The sequence below is a fragment of the Henckelia pumila genome, chromosome 1 (genome assembly GCF_033568475.1).
Source record: "Henckelia pumila isolate YLH828 chromosome 1, ASM3356847v2, whole genome shotgun sequence".
NCBI classification, from domain to species: Eukaryota; Viridiplantae; Streptophyta; class Magnoliopsida; order Lamiales; family Gesneriaceae; genus Henckelia; species Henckelia pumila.
In genome coordinates this window covers 31,660,123-31,677,933 of record NC_133120.1, presented here as the reverse complement: position 1 = coordinate 31,677,933, position 17,811 = coordinate 31,660,123, and positions in this window count along the sequence as shown.

Sequence of the window (17,811 nt, the reverse complement as noted above, 5' to 3'; positions counted from 1 at the left end):
ATCAGAAGTAATAAGCAGAAGAAGTTGAGAGATGCTTCTCAATATCTGAAATCGAAAAGAGCTTCACAGCGTAATGTTCTTGTGAATCCATTTCAGTAATTCTTTTCTATTATTATTTGTTATTGTTGGTTGTTGTTGATGTTATATTCTTTTTTCGTATGCTAAATCTTAATCCTCAAATTCTAGGGTTTTTTTCTTGTTCATTCTCTTACAGTTAATTGTTTTATTATTAAACTGAGTGTTTATTCTTCTTGATGAAATATAGAAATTATGTTATAGTGGCGAAAATATTTCTCTGTAGTGCAAAAAAGACAACACCTCCTGTTCTCTTGTTAAATTTGTGGCGGATAGTTTCTTAAATTCTCTACGTTACCTAATTTTGAATGTTAACTTTCAACATCAGTATATTGAACTAAAACTTGTATATTTATTTATTTTTAGATTGAATTGAGTATTCGAAATGCTTATATAATTATAAGCTGAATTTTAAAATCAAGGTAACAATGATGAAAATAGATAATTTCATCCCTTAATTAAATGGTTTTACACTTGGTAATGAAAATGTGATGATCATACTTTTTTTTTTTTGTAATTTTGCATTTAGGAACTGATGTTGATTGTCAAAAAGATAAATTTTTGGCGGATAGTTTCTTAAATTCTCTACTTCGGTTACCTAATTTTGAATGTTAACTTTCGACATCGGTATATTGAACTGAAACTTGTATATTTATTCTTTTTTATATTGAATTGAGTATTTGAAATGCTTATATAATTATAAGCTGAATTTTAAAATCAAGGCAGCGATGATGAAAATAGAGATTTTTATCCCTTAATTAAATGGTTTTACAGTTGGTAATGAAAATGTGATGATCAAACTTATTTTTTTTGTCTTTTGTGATTTATATGTAAATTATTTTTATGTTATTTGAATTTAGGAACTGCTGGTTAAGAAAAAAATATCTGATGAGGTAGAAGAGAAGAAAAATATGAAAGTATATTATAGTCGATGCTCTCCCACTATTTTTAAAGATGCGATGGAAGAACTGAAACCAATACTAGGGAAACAACAAAGAATTAGGATTAAGGGTACGCCTTTTGCTAATTAGATTGACATGCCCGAATTCGCTATTAGTTGTAATAGAATTGACCTCATATTGAATAGATTTTACATTAATTCATGCTCTTTGATTGTCGGTGACGATATTAAGATTCCTTTCACTACAATCAATTTTTTTTAATTATTCTTGGTTTGCGTAATATTGGTCAACCAGTGGACTTGTATCTAAAAGTGGAGTCTACGTTTTTGGCTTGGCAGTTTGGAGGCCAAGTTGAAAAAGCAAAGCGAGCGGCAATACATGAAAAACTTATTTCTCTTGCATGCACCGATGATGAGTTAGAAATAGATGATTTTTTTAGATTTTACATTTTGTTCATCTTCAACTGTATATTATTTTCCACTGAAAATTATTATACCTCTAGTTTTATCTTTACCGAGAAATATGCAATAGTGGTAGTAAAACATATTTAGCTGAAACTGCAAATGTTTTTGTGAGTATGAGTGTGACCATATTCTATTGTGATAACTATTAAGAATGACTTTTCTAAAACATTACTATTTTTGCAGCTATCATATTTAGCTGGATGCATGCGCTTCCTGTCAGGTTTCGCTATAACCAGTGAGGAAGTGGTGAGAGTAGAGTGTCGTGATCAAGGTACTACACTTGAATGTGGGGTCTATGCATGCATATGTGGGTCGAGTGCCTGGCCCATAACACAACTGAAATTAAATATGGGCGTATCAAAGGGATGTAAGTATGAGTGCTTATCGAGCCCGTATTACATCTATCATATTATCTGATGCGCATGGATTATTGAAAACCATCTAGCTTGTGTATTTTGTTCGTGTTTAATTATGATTGTATTCAACTTTGTTGGTGGAAAACATATGCACATTTTGAGATTATCATTCCCTGTATTTTGGTATATTTAATTATTGAGAAATAGTTTGTACTGATCACTGAGTACAAACTATCCATTAGTTAACAGGTACATATTATATTAATTCAGGTAAAAATAATATACAGTTTTGACACTTAAAAATAGTATAAATTCAAGTAAATGAGGCAAAATATTATTCAAATATGTGGCATGCATGTTAGTCTTATAAAATTCAGATTCATTAAAGATTACATCTCTACCTATTATACATTTAAGATCATCTAAAAGCCAATTATAGCCTTTAACACCACTAGGATAACCAAGGAAAATTCATTTCTTTGCTCTAGGATTTAGCTTATCTTGGTTATCATGAATGTACACAACACAGCCAAAGGTTTTTAGATGTTTATTGAAGTCAATTGCAGAAGATTGTGATAGATTTATAAGACACCAGGGTGCTAGAGGCAACCTCTGCCCAAAACTTTATTGGTAATCCACTCTCACTTAGCATTCATCTTACTTTGTTCATGATGGTTCTATTCATATATTCTGCAACCCCATTATGTTGTGGTGTATATGTGCAAGTTCTATGCCTAGCAATTCCACTCTTAGCACAATATTCATCAAACTCATGGTTGCAAAACTCCAGTCCATTATCTATCCTCATTGTTTTGATTTTATTTCCAGATTGATTCTCAACTAATGTTTTCCATTCAACAAACTTACTTAAAGCTTGGTCTTTTGATTTTAAGAAATAAATCCAAACCTTTCTTGAGTAATCATCAATCAAAGGAATGAACTATTGACATTTAGAGAGTGACAAGGGTACCATAGAAGAACCCAAAAAATACGCATTTATATAATCCAGAGGTGAATTAGTCTTGTGAGTGGCTGTGTTGAATCTCAGTCTATAAGTTTTGCCTAAAACACAGTTCTCACAGAAGTCCAACTTGCTGATTTGCTTGGCGTCCAGTAGGCCTTCCTTGCATATCTCTTGAAGTCACTTTAGGCTCATATGACCAAGCCTCATGTGTGTTATCCTTTTCTAATATATAAAAATTAACCTCTGTGGATAAGGTTGTCCCTTGGAGCATGTGGGAACCTGGGGTTACTAATCTCGTCTTAGGGAAAAGTACAATTAAGTATCATTAATCATACAAGTTAAAGAGAAATCAAACCAAGAACTAATTTTTTTTTACAGTCAGGATCGATCCTACGAACTCCCAGGATCGATCCTGGAACTTTTATCAAGTTCCTGTCCAGAATCCATTTTGTGCTAGGATCGATCCTACCAACTCACAAGATCGATCCTGTTCTCGCCTGGTTAAAAAAAACAACATTTCAGAATGCTTCTGGTGCCATCAAAACTCATTTCAAATACTCCAAAGCAAGTATATAAACATGGATATTGTAGTGACCCTTACCCGGATCACCTACTAAACAGAGCTAAGGCATGCAATTAACTTAATGAAACAAATATCAGAATAAAACTGCGGAAACCATAAACATTATACAATCCCAAGTAAAGGAATCTGTAATTTATCCAATAATATACAACCAAATCGAATAGCTGTATAAACCCAAACAACAGTAATAAAACCTAAGCGAAGCTCCAGCCGGCCAACCGCTGACTAGCCCCTCCTGGATCCACCCTCCTCGTCCAAACGCAAACCTGCCCCATGGAATAGGGTGTCCAGAAAATACAGAGTACAAGACGTGAGCATAAAACGCTCAGTGCGAGAGTATGAGTATACATGCATGCAAAGTGAACTCCCTATAGACTCGAGGTCAAGGATCAGATAACAGAGACAGACCGGGCCCTGGTATGTAGCACGCTGTGCCATCGCTTCAGGAGGTGGCTCCCATACCGAGATAACCGTGGATACGCCGGACCCAAATCGATGGAAGTCCATCCACTAACAGGATAGGGTACAACCCTGCTAACAGACATCTCGAAAGAGATACAGCAAGATGCAGATGAATGCAGCATAATATCATGGCATATAAATCATGCAGTCACATAATACATGCATACTCAGTCAGGATATCTCGAACAGTACTTTCGTACCTCAAAACAGTGCAAGCTCTACCAACTCTAGGTTCACGCCTATAGTCTGCTCTACACTGCCAAATGATACTACTATCATTAAAGTGCTCTAAAAGCCTTAACTAAGCTATTGCATACTCCTAAATATTTATAGGAAGCAAAAACTATACCTTCGTCCGTCGTTAGCCCTTTGATGTCGATGTCTCCAGAACTTGGGCACAACTCCGCTACGACTACCGAACGCCTCGCCGACCTCCGGACCAAGCCTGAGAAGACTAGAAGAGCTCCAAAAGGTCTAGAAAGGAAAGGAGAACTCGGAATTGGCAAATGAAAGTGAAGCCTTGGCCTTCTATTTATAGACAATGATCGGAACTTCCGATCCTTGATCGGAACGTTCGAACCTCGATCGGAACGTCCGATCCTGCCATCGGAGCTTCCAAAGATCCTGATCTGCCACGTGTCAAAATATCACTTGTTGACTCCGGATAGGGGTGATCGGAGCTTCCGGTCCTGATCGGAGCTTCCGATCCAACCACACGTCATGCCTGACTTAATAACATCGGTGCCTCCGATCACTCATCGGAGCTTCCGATCCTGTTCGGAGCTTCTGATCGTGCCTTCGGAGCTTCCATCCGTCCGATACCCAATTCAATTAATTAGCATTAATCTTTTAATTACTCAATTAGGGTATGGGCTATTACATTCTCCCCCACTTAAGATATTTCGTCCTCGAAAAATAGATCTTAAGTACCGAATGCAAAGTACAAAAATCAGAAACATTCTTTATTCAAATCAAACGTTTACAGAGTCTGCAACTGAATACAACTTAAAGAATGAAATCAAAACAACTCAGGATGGTCTTTACGCATCCTGTCCTCAAGCTCCCAAGTAGCTTCCTCAGTGCCTCGGCGCTGCCACTGAACTAAAACCAAAGGGATGACTTTGTTCCGTAAAACCTTATCCTTATAATCCAGGATACGAAGAGGTTTCTCAACATAAGTCAAATCCTTGTCTACCTGAACCTCAGACCGCTGCAGAATATGAGATTCATCCGCCACATACCGTCGCAACAGAGATACGTGGAAAACGTCGTGAATACTAGATAGATGCGGTGGCAAAGCTAGTCGATAAGCCAAATCGCCAATGCTCTCCAAGATCTCAAACGGACCGATAAATCTGGGAGACAACTTGCCCTTAAGGCCAAATCTGAGAATCTTGCGGAAAGGTGACACTCTCAGAAACACTTTCTCCCCGACCTCGAACTGCAAAGGCCTACGCTTGATATTAGCATAGCTGGCCTGACGATCCTGTGCAGTCTTAATCCGTTTCTTGATCTGATCAACAATGTCTATCGCCTGCTGGATAAACTCCGGTCCCTCAGCCTGTCTCTCCCCCACTTCTTCCCAGAAGAGTGGAGTACGACAACGTCGCCCATACAACGCCTCAAAAGGTGCCATCCCAATACTAGTGTGATAGCTGTTGTTGTAAGCGAACTCGATCAACGGCAAATGATCCTGCCAGGCTGAACCAAAGTCCATGACGCACGCTCTAAGCATATCCTCCAAAGTACGGATAGTGCGCTCTGACTGACCATCAGTCTCCGGATGATAGGATGTACTCAAACTGAGTGTAGTACCCATCGCACGCTGAACACTCCCCCAGAATCTAGAAGTAAACCTGGGGTCCCGATCGCTGACAATGCTCACAGGCACTCCATGAAGTCGAACGATCTCCTGAATGTATAACCGTGCCATACGATCCACATTGTACTCCCGGCTATAGGCAATGAAATGCGCTGACTTGGTGAGTCGGTCCACCACAACCCAGATAGCATCACAGTTCCTCGGAGATACCGGCAAATGGGTCACAAAATCCATTGTGATAAACTCCCATTTCCATTCAGGAATAGGCAGACTGTGAAGCAATCCTCCAGGTCGTCGGTGCTCTACCTTGACCTGTTGATACACCAAACATCTCAAAACAAACTGATAAACACTGCGTTTCATTCCCTTCCACCAGAAACGAGTACGTAGATCCTTGTACATCTTGTTGCTCCCAGGGTGAATACTCAACTTAGTGCGATGTGCCTGAGACAAAATCTCCTCTCGCAACTCTTCGTCCTGCGGAATCACAATCCTACCAGACAAACACAGAAAGCCATCTGACTGATAATGAAATCCAGACGAGCTACCCTCGTTAGCTAGACGAGCTAAACGCTGGGTCTTCGAATCAGACATCTGAGAATCTCGGATCCGTGAATACAAGGCTAGCTCAGATAATATCGCAAACATCTGGATACTCTGCATACCTTTCTTATGCTTGAAGGTATAACCTGAAGTACAACAGTCCCTGATTGCACTAGACATCGAACAAGTCTGAAGTGCGGATAGTCGCACCTTGCGACTCAAAGCATCAGCGGTGAGATTAGCAGCTCCCGGATGGTACTTAATCTCGCAATCATAGTCCTTAAGCAAATCCATCCAACGTCTCTGCCTCATGTTCAACTCTGCCTGAGTGAACAAATACTTGAGACTCTTATGGTCGGTGAAGATCTCAAATTTCTCGCCATAAAGATAATGACGCCAGATCTTCAAAGCGAACACAATGGCTGCCAATTCCAAATCATGGACTGGGTAGTTGTCCTTGTGAAGCTTCAGCTGTCTAGAAGCGTATGCGATCACATGCCCATTCTGAGTCAGGACACAACCTAACCCCTGAAGAGAAGCATCCGTGTAAACTACATACCCTCCAAATCCTGACGGTAATGCCAACACCGGCGCAGAAGTCAACCGCCGTCGAAGCTCACGAAAATTCTCCTCACTCGGAGGACCACTCGAAATCCACACCCTTGCGGGTAAGCTGCGTCAACGGTCGAGCTAACTGAGAGAAGTTCAAAATGAAGCGACGATAATACCCTGATAGACCCAGGAAACTACGGATCTCAGCAACTGTCGTCGGACGCGAACAATTAAGTACCGCTTCAATCTTGCTTGGATCAACAGAAATCCCTTCCCTGGATATGATATGGCCAAGAAAGACCACTCTATCCATCCAGAACTCACACTTGCTCAGCTTGGCGTACAACCGCTCATCTCGAAGAGTCTGCAGTACTAACCGTAAGTGAGAAACATGCTCTTCCGTATTACGTGAATACACCAAGATGTCATCAATGAAGACCACGACAAACTTGTCCAAATACTCCCTGAAGACACGGTTCATCAAATCCATGAATATAGCCGGCGCATTAGTCAAACCAAATGGCATCACTAGAAACTCGTAATGCCCATAGCGAGTACGGAATGCAGTCTTGGCTACATCCTGATCACGGACTCTCAACTGATGATACCCAGATCTCAAGTCAATCTTGGAGTAAACTGACGTGCCCTGCAGCTGGTCAAACAAGTCATCAATGCGAGGCAACGGATACTTGTTTTTCACAGTGACTCGATTCAGCTGCCGATAGTCAATGCACAGCCGCATCGACCCATCTTTCTTCTTCACGAAGAGAACAGGAGCTCCCCAAGGAGATACACTAGGACGAATGTACCCCTTGTCCAAAAGATCCTGTAGCTGATTCTTCAACTCACGCATCTCTGACGGAGCCAGACGATACGGTGCTCTAGAAATAGGCGAAGTACCCGACATCAACTCTATGCCAAACTCGACTTCCCTAGCAGGAGGAAAACCCGGAATATCATCTGGAAACACATCTGGAAATTCATCCACAACAGGAATGCTCTCTATCCCAATACTCTCAGCGGACAAATCAACTGCATAGATAAGGTAGCCTTCCCCGCCAGACTCCAGAGCTAGACAGGCTCTCAAAGCTGATACCAAAGGCATCGGGGGTCGCGCTCCCTCACCATAGAAAAACCAGCTCTCACTCCCTTCCGGATGAAAGCGTACTAATCTCTGATAACAGTCCACTGAAGCTCGATAGGTAGTCAACATATCTATTCCCAGAATGCAATCAAAGTCGTCCATCGCCAGGACCATGAGATTCGCTAACAGAATGTTCCCTTCGAACTCTAAAGGGCAACCCATCACTAGACGCTTAGCCAAAGCAGATTGGCCCGTCGGAGTAGAAACAGACATTACTACGTCTAGTGCAATGCATGGTAACTTATGCCTCTTAACAAAACGTGCAGAAATGAAGGAATGAGATGCACCAGTGTCAATAAGTACAAGAGCAGGTATACCATAAAGCAGAAATGTACCTGCGATAACTTTCTCATTCTCCTCCACAGCCTGATCATGTCTCAGGGCAAACACCTGGCCAGAAGCTCGTGGCTTCAAATGGGAACTCCCAGCAGACTGTCCCTGCGACCTCTGCTGTACGGTGGCCTGAGAACCCGATCCTGAACCAGAACCAGAACCGCCTCCCCCAGACAGTGGACAATCTCTCCGGATATGACCAGTCTCTCCACAACGGAAACAAGCTCCAGAAGCTCTACGGCACTTGTTGGATGGATGGTTCTTTCCACAGTGATCACACTTGTCCTTCTTACCGAAACGGACAACACCTCCAGAACCAGAGGAAGAAGAAGATCCAGACTTCTTGAAAGTTTGGGCACGGGGACCCAAAGAACTAGCAGGCCTCGACTGAGGGAAAGACCTGTTCCGCCGAATGCTGTCCTCCGCCTGGTGACAACGGCTCACCAAACCCTCGTAGGACATGTCGTCGCCAACCGCCACACGGTCATGGATCTCAGGGTTAAGGCCCTGAAGGAACAGATTATACTTCATCTCTGAGCTATCAGCAATCTCGGGGCAATAGGATAGCAGATCAAAGAACCTCTGCTGATACTCATCGATAGACATGGCTCCTTGTCGCAGACTCAGTAGCTCGCCTGCCTTCGACTGAAGGAGTGCAAGAGGAAAATACCGGTTTTGGAAAGCTGTGCGGAACTCGGCCCAGGTGGCCACTCCTCTCGCCGTAACAAAAGGTGCAGAAGTAAACCTCCACCACCTGCGCGCACGCCCATCCAGAAGATAGCCAAGGGTCTCCACCTTCTGCTCATCGGTGCATCGGAAAGTCTGAAAAGTCGTCTCCATGCGGTCTAACCAGTTCTCCGCATTCTCCGGAGACTCACCTCCAACTAAGGGCTTAGGACCCATAGCTAAGAATTGACGCACAGTGAAACGCTCGTCGTCATGGTGACGATGACACCGTTCTCGACGAGGCTCCCGGTCGGCATCACCCCAACGCCCACCAACACTGCCATGAGAACTCTGGTCGTCACGATTTGACATCTACAAAAATACCTCAAGATGAGACTAAATCCCAAGAAATCTTTTGCATGCTCTGATACCATAAATGTAGTGACCCTTACCCGTATCACCTACTAAACAGATCTTAGGCATTCAATTAACTTAATGAAACAGATATCAGAATAAAACTGCGGAAACCATAAACATTATACAATCCCAAGTAAAGGAATCTGTAATTTATCCAATAATATACAACCAAATCGAATAGCTGTATAAACCCAAACAACAGTAATAAAACCTAAGCGAAGCTCCAGCCGGCCAACCGCTGACTAGCCCCTCCTGGATCCACCCTCCTCGTCCAAACGCAAACCTGCCCCATGGAATAGGGTGTCCAGAAAATACAGAGTACGAGACGTGAGCATAAAACGCTCAGTGCGAGAGTATGAGTATACATGCATGCAAAGTGAACTCCCTATAGACTCGAGGTCAAGGATCAGATAACAGAGACAGACCGGGCCCTGGTATGTAGCACGATGTGCCGTCGCTTCAGGAGGTGGCTCCCATACCGAGATAACCGTGGATACGCCGGACCCAAATCGATGGAAGTCCATCCACTAACAGGATAGGGTACAACCCTACTAACAGACATCTCGAAAGAGATACAGCAAGATGCAGATGAATGCAGCATAATATCATGACATATAAATCATGCAGTCACATAATACATGCATACTCAGTCAGGATATCTCGAACAGTACTTTCGTACCTCAAAATAGTGCAAGCTCTACCAACTCTAGGTCCACGCCTATAGTCTGCTCTACACTGCCAAATGATACTACTATCATTAAAGTGCTCTAAAAGCCTTAACTAAGCTATTGCATACTCCTAAATATTTATAGGAAGCAAAAGCTATACCTTCGTCTGTCGTTAGCCCTTTGATGTCGATGCCTCCAGAACTTGGGCACAACTACGCTACGACTACCGAACGCCTCGCCGACCTCCGGACCAAGCCTGAGAAGACTAGAACAGCTCCAAAAGGACTAGAAAGGAAAGGAGAACTCGGAATTGGCAAATGAAAGTGAAGCCTCGGCCTTCTATTTATAGACAACGATCGGAACTTCCGATCCTTGATCGGAACGTCCGAACCTCGATCGGAACGTCCGATCCTGCCATCGGAGCTTCCGAAGATCCTGATCTGCCACGTGTCAAAATATCACTTGTTGACTCCGGATAGGGGTGATCGGAGCTTCCGGTTCTGATCGGAGCTTCCGATCCAACCACACGTCATGCCTGACGTAATAACATCGGTGCCTCCGATCGCTCATCGGAGCTTCCGATCGTGCCTTTGGAGCTTCCGATCCTTCCGATACCCAATTCAATTAATTAGCATTAATCCTTTAATTACTCAATTAGGATACGGGCTATTACAGATATACATTTTTAAACAAGCATACATGAGCCCAAAACTTAATACATCCATCTCATCAATTAAAACATGAAAGAACTATTCAATACAAGATCAAGTAATATCGGTTCTAACATTATTGACAACCTCTAAAAACAACAACTTTATCTAAACCCGAGTCACCACGTGATACATCTATTTCTCAAGCCACCCAACTTCTCCCTGGCGAGCTTCTGTCACACCTGTTTCCATGCACACATACAAAATAGGACAACAACCGGATAACATCCGGTGAGAATATAATTCCCAGTATAATCGACATATAAAGCGTTAAATAAATCATATCAACTCTAATCATAATTGACTCAACCATAGAGTAAATAACACATATATCAAGTCGAAACATATCAATAAAAACATCAAATCATACTTCAAATCAAAAGATTTATATAGCACGCTATCAATAATTGATTCATATAATCTCTCGGCCATCAAGATTCGTATCCGATCTTGACATGGATATCCATCTATCGTAGTCCCATCAGACTCGAAAATAAGGTTCATCAAACCTTGACATTAGAATCAATTCAAACATCATATTGTATCAAAATCGAAATCAAAGATCCACTACCTGCGATGGATCGACAATAACATCATCAAGTTCTAACTCAAGAACAAATAATAGTCAAGTATGTGATTTAGCGGGACAACTCAAGAAGCATCGTTCTTGAGTTTCAAATCCCTGACTCTCGATGTCATCTCTAATCATACAAATTAACACAAATAAATATAGGGAAATATTATCACATCACACGGGTCGGGTCGGGCGAATAGTGATCTGCACAGACAAAAAAATGGTTAGGGGGCGTCGAAGGTGATTTGATCCTCAAAATGTCCCACAATAAAATTAAGATGAATATTGTGCTAAGAGTGGCATTGATAGGCATAGAACTTGCACATATACACTACAACATAATGGGGTTCCGAAACGTATGAATAGAACATCATGAACAAAGTAAGATGCATGCTAAGTGAGAGTGGATTACCAATAAAGTTTTGGGCAGAGGCTGCCTCTACAGCCTGTTGTCTTATAAATCTATCACCATCTTCTGCTATTAACTTCAATAAACATCTAAGAACCTTTGGCTGTGTTGTTGGGAAACAATGAATCTTGTAAAATTCATGATGTTGGATCTATAAAGTTGAGAATGTGGGATTGCTCAGTAAAAATAATAACTGATGTAAGATACATTCCTGACCAAAGGAGGAACCTGATCTCTTTAGGTACTTTAGATCAAAAGGGGCTAAGCTACAAAGCTCAGAATGGTACACTCAAAGTAGTAAAAGGTTCACTGGTCATAATGAAGGCTATCCTTAAACGAAGGACTTTATGTGCTCTGTAAGGCCCAAAAATATTAATTTATTAATTATGGAATTTGAGATTAAATTCCGTATTTGGAAAAATATTGATTGGAGAATTTATGGAAAATTATAGATTTAATTTTCAAGCCGAAAATATTTAATTTGAGAATGTACGGATTTTGAGAATTAAATTCCGAGATTCTTAAATTAAAAGAATAAAATATTTGGATTAAATATTTATGGGATTTAAGATTGAAATTTTGAGTTTGGAATTAACCAGGATTTAATTTGAGGATGAAATCCAAGAAAGGACCACATTGCAAATATGTGTAGTTCAAGGACTAAAATGCGATAAGGTCCAAAATTATTTAATTTTAATCCGAGACTATTTAATTTGAGAATATTTAGAGTTTAGAATTAAATTATAATATTCTTAAATTATTTAGGATTGAAATTGAATTAAATCGCTTGTCCGGGGACTAATTTGCAATTAGGCCAAAGTTCAGGGATCAAAGTGCAATTTCTTTGCAAATTGCTTTGTTTATACGTGTAAGATGTTAAATGTATCAGATTTCTCAGCCCAAATTCAGTAGGTAACCGAGAGAGAAGGAAAGGAGGGTTCCAAACCATTTTTTACCCTTTCGAGCTCCGATAAAAATTGATCCGGCCGGTAGAATTTTTGATTGATCGTATATTTGCGATCACGGCTTTGAGTGATATATTTTGATGTAATTATGATGAAGTTCTACGATGTTTGAAATTTTATGATCTTGTTAGAATTGAGATATGATTGTATAAATATGTTCTAGTATAGACGACGATAGCATATATCTAAGACGGATTGAGAAAAGATCATCGTTTGAATATGTTTTAGAATTTTAGATGTATTTTCAAAAATCTGAATTTATGGGCTGTTGGATTTCAAGATTTTGATGATGAATTGAGATTTATATTGAGTTAAGATCATTGTTATAATGATGTTTGAGCTTTTGGAATATCGAATTCGAACCGTTACGCTGCCGATTTGCATTCCGGTCAATTGATCAAAGAATTGAAGTTGAATAAGCTTTGTTTCAATTGTAATTTGATATAGAGAAGATGAGTGAGATTGTATGATTTCATTTCAGATTTGAAATGAATAATATCGAATTCGAATCGACAAGTTTAGTTCGAATGATGATTTAGTTGAAGTGTTTGAAGTTGAAATGAGACTTGATCAAGAATGATTATGAATTCCAGCATGTGTTCGACTTATTACTCAATTGATTATGCTGGTTTATCGATGATATACATGATGATATGCATTGGTTTAAGTGAAGAGGATTAGTTTTATTGTTATAACGAAATCGGATCGAAGAACGGATGTCGTATGAACTTGTTATGAATTTTCAGAATTGTCTTCGATCCTATGCCTACTGATGTAGCTGATATATGATGTATTCTTGCTAGTATGAGATGTTTATGAGTTAGATATGATTGTTAGAATTGTTGGAAATGAGTTACGGTTGTCGACTTTTAACCGTTATGTCGTTAAGTCAAGAATTGTCAAGTATTTTGAGTTGAGATTGATTGAGCTGAATTGAATTGAGTCATTGTTAATTTATATAGCTTGAATATGCTTTATTTCAGATTTGTATTGAAGTACTTCGAGCTCGCGAAGATCAGCATCGAACCGAGATAGAATTAGACAAGGTTTGTGAAGTTAAGCCTTGACGATCAAGTAGAGTTGGAGCAGAATTTTGATAGCTTTTGGTTCTGCTACAACTTGTGAAGATTTGAAGAATTTGACACCACGATTGACAGGTATAAGACGACATCGAGAGTCAGGGATTTGAAACTAAAAAATGATGCTTCTTGAGTTGTCCCGCTAAATCACATACTTGACTATTATTTGTTCTTGAGTTAGAACTTGATGATGTTATTGTCGATCCATCACAGGTAGTGGATATTTGATTTCGATTTCGATTTCGATATGATATGATGTTTGAATTGATTCTAATGCCAAGGTTTGATGAACCTTATTTTCGAGTCTGATGGGACTACGATGGATGGATATCCATGTCAAGATCGGATACGAATCTTGATGGCCGAGAGATTATATGAATCAATTCTTGATAGCGCGCTATATAAATCTTTTGATTTAAAGTATGATTTGAAGTTTTGATTGATATGTTTCGACTTGATATATGCGTTATTTACTCTATGGTTGAGTCGATTATGATTAGAGTTGATATGATTTATATAACGCTTTATATGTCGATTATACTGGGAATTATATTCTCACCGGATGTTATCCGGCTGATACCACCTGTTGTGGGGACCTCGGGTTACTAATCTCGTCTTAGGGCAAAGTACAATTAAGTATCATTAATCATACAATTTAAAGAGAAATCAAACCAAGAACTAAATTTTTTTTTCAGTCAGGATCGATCCTACGAACTCTCAGGATCGATCCTGGAACTTTTATCAAGTTCCTGTCCAGAATCAATTTTGTGCTAGGATCGATCCTACCAACTCACAGGATCGATCCTGTCACGCCTGGTTAAAAAAAACAACATTTCAGAATGCTTCTGGTGCCATCAAAACTCATTTCAAACACTCCAAAGCAAGTATATAAACATGGATATACATTTGTAAACAAGAATACATGAGCCCAAAACTTAATACATCATCTCATCAATTAAAACATGAAAGAACTATTCAATACAAGATCAAGTAATATCGGTTCTAACATGTTTGACAACATCTAAAGACAACAACTTTATCTAAACCCGAGTCACCACGTGCTACATCTCTTTCTCAAGCCACCCAAGTTCTCCCTGGCTAGCTTCTTCCCCACCTGTTTCCATGCACTGTTTTGTATGTGTGCATGGCAACAGGTGGGGCAGAAGCTAGCTAGGGAGAACTTGGGTGGCTTGAGAATGAGATGTAGCACGTGGTGACTCGGGTTTAGATAAAGTTGTTGTCTCTAGATGTTGTCAAACATGTTAGAACCGATATTACTTGATCTTGTATTGAATAGTTCTTTCATGTTTTAATTGATGAGATGAATGTATTACGTTTTGGGCTCATGAATGCTATTGGGATTGATTTATAATTGTGCTTGATATTTCCGAAAAGAGATATCAGACTAAATTTGATTTGATAAACACAGAGATTGTGAATATGAATATGTACAGAATAAAAGAAGAGCAGTGTATAAAATACAGATTCAAAACATGAATGTTGAATACAGATCTTGAAGCTATGAATAGAATGAGAACGTAGATTTGATATATGTTCTATACAGAGCATGAAACGATATATAAAAAGAAACAAGTCGTCAGAAAAGTTGAATTTCACTGTATGAGATTTCAGACAGAATTAATGATTTTATTGAAAGATTTATTCTTTTCAGTTCGATATGATGGATCATATTTGTTCCACGTATCTCAGTTATGAAAGTGTCAGTTAGATTCTTCCTATGTACTTTAATCAGGCAAGATTTATATTGAAAAGAGTTTGAGCTAAGTCGAATATTCAACAGATCCTTGATTGGGGAGAGAAATAACTCCGAGACACTTCTTTTCAGTAATTAAAGTATAATAGAATAGACACTAAATAGACGAAGAATAAAAGAGATAATCTGACAAGAGATTAAGAGGTGAGATACTAAGTTCAGAGTTATATAATTGAAGTAATAATTACTGCAGGTGAACATTCAGTCTATCAGATTTGATATTCCGAATGAATGCGATTTCGAGGACGAAATCATTCCTTAGAGGGGAGGAATTGTAAGGCCCGAAAATATTAATTTATTAATTATGGAATTTGAGATTAAATTCAGTATTTGGAAAAATATTGATTGGAGAATTTATGAAAAATTATAGATTTAATTTTCAAGCCGAAAATATTTAATTTGAGAATGTACGGATTTTGAGAATTAAATTCCGGAATTCTTAAATTAAAAGAATAAAATATTTGAATTAAATATTTATGGGATTTAAGATTGAAATTTTGAGTTTGGAATTAACCAAGATTTAATTTGAGGATAAAATCCGAGCAAGGACCACATTGCAAATATTGTGTAGTTCAAGTACTAAACTGCGATAAGGTTCGAAATTATTTAATTTTAATCCAAGACTATTTAATTTGAGAATATTTAGATTTTAGAATTAAATTCTAATATTATTAAATTATTTATGATTTAAATTGAATTAAATCGCTTGTCCAGGGACTAATTTTCAATTAGGCCAAAGTTCAGGGATCAAAGTGCAATTTCTTTGCAACTTGCTTTGTTTATACGTGTAAGATGTGAAATGTATCAGATTTCTCAGCCCAAAGTCAGTAGGTAACCGAGAGAGAAGGAAAGGAGGGTTCCAAACCATTTTTGACCCTTTCGAGCTCCGATAAAAATTGATCCGACCGGTAGAATTTCTGATTGATCATATATTTGCGATCACGGTTTCGAGTGATACATTTTGATGTAAGTACGATGAAGTTATATGATGTTTGAAATTTTATGATCTTGTTAGAATTGAGATATGATTGTATAAAAATATTCTAGTACAGACGACGATAGCATATCTAAGACGGATTGAGAAAAGATCGTCGTTTGAACATATTTTCGAATTTTAGATGTATTTTCGAAAATCTGAATTTATGGGCTGTTGGATTTCGAGATTTTGATGATGAATTGAGATTGATATTGAGTTAAGATCATTGTTATAATGATGTTTGAGCTTTTGGAATGATCGAATTCGAATCGTTACGCTGTCGATTTGCATTCCGGTCAATTGATCAAAGAATTGAAGTTGAATAAGCTTTGTTTCAATTGTAATTTGATATAGAGCAGATGAGTGAGATTGTATGATTTCATTTCAGATTTGAAATGAATAATATCGAATTCGAATCGACAAATTTAGTTCGAATGATGATTTAGTTGAAGTGTTTGAAGTTGAAATGAGACTTGATCAAGAATGATTATGAATTCCAGCATGTGTTCGACTTATTACTCAATTGATTATGCTGGTTTATCGATGATATACATGATGATATGTGTTGGTTTAAGTGAAGAGGATTAGTTTTATTGTTATAACGAAACCGGATCGAAGAACGGATGCCGTATGAACTTGTTATGAATTTTCAGAATTGTCTTCGATCCTATGCCTATTGATGTAACTGATATATGATGTATTTTTGCTAGTATGAGATGTTTATGAGTTAGATATGATTGTTAGAATTGTTGGAAATGAGTTACGGTTGCCGACTTTTAACCGTTATGTCGTTAAGTCAAGAATTGGCAAGTGTTTGAGTTGAGATTGATTGAGCTGAATTGAATTGAGTCATTGTTGATTTGTTTAGCTTGAATATGATTTATTTCAGACTTGTATTGAAGTACTTCGAGCTCGCGAAGATCAGCATCGAACCAAGATAGAATTAGACAAGGTTTGTGAAGTTAAGCCTTGACGATCAAGTAGAGTTGGAGCAGAATTTTGATAGCTTTTGGTTCTGCTACAGCTTGTGAAGATTTGAAGAATTTGACACCACGATTGGCAGATATAGAGAATTTGCATTGATTAAATATATTTTATAGTTCCTAATCATTGTTTATGTTTTGATATAATAAAATAGAAGAATTGGAGCAAAAGAATAGAAGAAAAGAAAAGCAAAGAAAGAAGCCATGGAAGAAGGAAGAAGTAGAGCTGTCGTTTAGAGCTGCAGCTCTAAACTACAGCTCTAAACAACAGCTCTACTATAGCGCCTTTGAGAAGTGCTATAGCGCCATGGAGCAGCGCTTTGTGCGCCTTTGAGAAGTGTTGTTGCGCTAGGCTAAATATTATTACAGAGACTCGGACAGAGAAGGTCC